Genomic DNA, 4,514 nt, shown 5'->3' with positions numbered 1-4,514 from the left:
TTTCGGGGGACCTTCTATGGACGTATGGTTGAAATCAGTAATATCCTCCACTTTCTTTTCTTTTGTTGCAATTTACATAACATACCCTTTTACTATCAACTTTTTGCTGTGTTGAGCTGCAAGATATTTGACAAGTTTTTGAAAGGATGACATGAGACTTAAGGTTACCAAAAATGTTTATGTTAGATTTATTAAAGGTTCTAAATAATGTTAGACTTGATTTGGAGGCAATGTTTAGCCTCAAGCTATTTCAAATCGTGAGTCATGTTATTTGTAAGACGGCAATTATATATATATATATATATATATATATATATATTATCTTTACTATATTATTAAGGATATAATGTTAGACCTGATTTGTCCATTTCTTGAAAATTAAGAGGTACAATATATATTATCTTATGTACAATAATATTAAGCATATAACCTATATATAACCGATCTTATACGTATTACACTACACGGATCATATACTACCTATTACACTACACACTGATCTTACCCTAATCTCCTAAACACAGCCACCATCAAACCAATTCTCATCGTCTCCACCAAAGATGCAGTCATCTCCACCAACGTCTCCCACCGAAGGTCCACGGCTGCCGACTTCCCCCACCAAAGATGCAGTGATCTCTCTCGCCTCTCTTTCTCTCTCTCTCGATCGCCATCAGAATGAAATGGAAACCATAATTTCAAATTACCGTGTATTCGAGATCCCTACAGCGAGGTATGTCCCCGTTTACTGTGATTACAAACTCACACACCTCACGACCACACCGGATTGAGAGGGCTCTGCCGAAACCCTAATTTCAAATTATCAGCGATGGCTAAGCGCGAATTGTCAAGCACATTGAAGAACTTGAAGGTAATTATAAGCCGATTCTTGATTTTTTCAGATACTATTCAGTCTTTACTATGCATAACTTTTTTCTCAATCCCCGATTTTTGAGTTTACCCTGATTGTGGGTATACGTTGATTGCGGTTGTTGGTATTAAGGATCCGTTTAGGCCAGGGGTTAAGGAAACGGTGGAGATTTGTTTAGCAGTCGGGATTACTGTGCGTATGGTTACGGGTGATAATATTAACACAGCTCGAGTCATTGCCAAGGAATGCGGTATACTGACTGAAGGTGGGTTAGCCATTGAAGGGCCAGTGTTTCGAGCTAAATCAGATGTAGAAAAGCGTGAACTAGCACTGAGAATTCAGGTACAAACAAAAAAACGTGGTGATGGCTAGATCAAAATGTAACTTTTTTTTTTCTTTTCCTTTATTTTGAAACTCAGGAGAATAGGTGGTTAGTTCTCCAAGACAAGTAATGACTTACAATCCTTAAATACATTACAGGTAATGGCTAGATCATCACCAACAGACAAGTTAAAGCTTGTAGAGCATTTGAGGGGTCTGTCTGAAGTTGTTGCAGTCACAGGTGATGGGACAAATGATGCTCCAGCTTTATATGAATCAGATATCGGATTCGCCATGGGTATAGCAGGAACAGAGGTTGGTTTGTGCCTCATATTCATGTCAATTTAGTATAAAAAACTTAAGTTAATGAAAAAACAATCCTCATATTCATCTGTAGGTTGCAAAAGAACAAGCTGATGTAATCGTGTTGAACGATGATTTTGCAACAATCGTAAAAGTAGCAAAATGGGGACGTGCAGTTTACATAAACATTCAGAAGTTTGTTCAGTTTCAGTTAACTGTCAACATCGTTGCTCTAATGATTAATTTTGTTTCAGCCTGCATTACAGGTTTGTTCAATCGCCTTCTTTATTATTCACTCTTTGCTTTCTCACATGTTCTGTGCTTACATAGTTGCATGGATATGAATATTTTTCAGGGTCTGCACCCCTTACTGCTGTGCAGTTGCTATGGGTGAATCTAATCATGGACACTTTAGGTGCATTGGCCCTAACCACTGAACCACCAAATGATGGACTCATGAACAGACCACCTGTTAAACGAACCGAAAGTTTTATTACAAAGACCATGTGGCGAAATATTATTGGCCAAAGTATTTACCAAATGGCTGTCCTTTTCGTCTTTGAATTTCGCCGGAAAATCCATTCTCAATTTGGACTCAACTGAAATCCTCATTACTTTCATCTTCAACACCTTTGTCTTCTGTCAGGTAATTGAAAATGGCAACATACTTTTTCATTTATTTGTGCATTATAACAGTTTTTTTTATAATTATGTATGTGTAGGTCTTTAATGAAGTAAACAGTCGGGACATTCACAAGATAAACGTGTTTCATGGCATGTTGAGCAGTTGGATATTCGTTGGTGTCATGGTGTCTACTGTTGTTTTTCAAGTTATTATTGTGGAGTTCCTTGGCACTTTTGCAAGCACTGTGCCACTAGACTGGGAACTCTGGGCACTTAGCATTGCAATTGAGTTAGGGCTAATAATCCTGGTAGGCCTATTCCTTCTATCAAGGTAATCATCATTGATTTTCAAACATTTACTTTGTTTCAAGTAATTATTTGGTTAGAGTTATTCTGTTTAGAGAGCGTCACTACAACTCTGGCATTTTTATATTAGGTTCTGTTTACTTATATGAAGTTATATCTCAAATTCTGTAGTGTTTACCTTACAGGCAATGTCTATGATGGGCCTGTAAGACATGACTTATTGGATATCATGGCTTAGATGGGAGGGAATCATCACCCTATTTTCCTCTCTTTTCACAGTTCTGTTTGGAATGATGTTTCAGTTTGATTTCTTCATGAACAACAGATTTGAAGAAACACCCCAATCGTCTTCACTAGCAAGGCTCGTTTTTTTTTTTTTTTTTTTTTTTTTTTTTTTTTTTTTACATTTTCATCTTAATTTGTATTAAAATCTGTTCATTTTTTTGATTTTAATGACTTACTAATTTGTAATCTATACCAGGTATTGGGCATATGAATGGGCTGCGTCACTGGACCTACAACAAGCATCGTATTTATCTTTATAGTTGGTTGGCGGCTATAAAACAAGGTGAGTTTTGACAACTTCTCATATTTGTATGTGTTTCGTCTCACTTTGAGTTTTCTGATTCTATTCCCCTATTACTTGTGATTTAGTTGAATCCACCATAATTTTAGTCTTCTAGATGTAACATTTGACTTTAGTTTGACATCTCTATGACAATGTTTACTGTAGAAACTGTTGTAATTTGATATATAAATGCAAGAACAACAATTTAGTTTTTGTTGATCTATTTATTACATCATCTAACTCACTTGTTCTTGGTACAACAATTATAGAAATGTCAATACTAATAACTGTGTTCCTGAAATGGACTGTTGTAATAAGTGTGGCTGTGTGGTGTTTCCATCAAAGTGTCCTAATAATGATTTTATTGGGCTTTTTGGCATCTTGGTTGGACTTTCCACACTTCACTGTAGAAGAGAGAATATATTTTTCATTTCTACTACAAAAAGTTGTAATACCAGCAATTATATTTATAATGGTTGAGATGGACACACAATGTAATCTTCTTTACCATGATCAAATTCAGATGGATTCGGAATTGGAGAATCAAATTGGTGCAACATTTGAGGAAGATCTCGATAAGATGCTTCGTAAGTGTGACATTATTGTCATCAATACCCCTTTAACAGAAAAAACAAAGTGAGTATTTTCTTTTGTCAAAGTTAAGATGTTTATATACTAATTTGGGGTATTGATGTGTATGTTTCAAGGAATGTTTGATAAAGAAAGGATTGGTAAATTGAAGAAGGGGGTTTTGATTGATAACAATGCTGGAGGTGCTATTATGGATACACAAGTTGTTGATGGGTGTAATAGTGGACACATTAGAGGTATGTTTTAACATTAATTCATGTCCCATGAATTCATGACCCTCAACTGATGATTTATTTTTGGTGTGTTTTAGGGTATAGTTGAGATGTTTGGTATCCTCAACCAGCTCCAAAGGATCATCCATGGAGATACATGCCAAATCAAGCAATGACACCTCACATTTCTGGAACAACCATTGATGCTCATGTATAAAAATTCAAATATGTATCTTAGATGCTCATTTGATGTTTAATGCAGGGCTAACAGATGAAGCAACATGATTGCAGATTGGTGTAGTTTATATATTGGACATGTTATAAATGTACAAAACTACATGATTGCAGATTGTTGTTATTTATATATATTGTAAAATCAAGTACGAACTATTAGATGAAATTCTAAATGTAGACTCAACTTCTTTCGTATTGTATGATTATGCACCTAGCAAGAAACTATCCGTTGAAATGAACTATTCGACACAAAATAGTGTACCAAATGGCCGCAATGAATAGCTCACGTCTAAAGGAAACTAATCATCACTAATAAAACTATCTTCCGAAAGAAACTCTTTGCCGCCCGGCGTTTAGCGCGGGTAAACGGCTAGTATATATATATATATATATATATATATTTGAGTTAAGACAATATTTTGTTAAAAGCTTGACGGCAAATAAAAATCTTGGAGTATGATGAGTTTTTTAGAACCTTAGTTTTATT

General features: G+C 35.3%; 1 pseudogene across 1 annotated transcript; it reads left to right on the top strand.

The window, feature by feature from the left end:
• The first annotated feature begins 465 nt into the window (after positions 1-465).
• LOC145159838 (calcium-transporting ATPase 4, plasma membrane-type-like) lies at positions 466-4,222 on the top strand (annotated as a pseudogene). The gene is made up of 11 exons (XR_013737936.1): positions 466-868; positions 1,001-1,210; positions 1,349-1,504; positions 1,587-1,758; positions 1,848-2,138; positions 2,215-2,447; positions 2,594-2,783; positions 2,904-2,990; positions 3,514-3,626; positions 3,698-3,817; positions 3,892-4,222. The product of XR_013737936.1 is annotated as a calcium-transporting ATPase 4, plasma membrane-type-like (transcript).
• Positions 4,223-4,514: the final 292 nt, after the last annotated feature.

The sequence above is a fragment of the Lactuca virosa genome, chromosome 2, assembly GCF_052849685.1.
Source record: "Lactuca virosa cultivar CGN04683 chromosome 2, Lactuca_virosa_CGN04683_v6, whole genome shotgun sequence".
NCBI classification, from domain to species: domain Eukaryota; kingdom Viridiplantae; phylum Streptophyta; class Magnoliopsida; order Asterales; family Asteraceae; genus Lactuca; species Lactuca virosa.
Note: the sequence above shows the minus strand (reverse complement) of the source record. Positions and strands in the feature narration are given on the sequence as shown.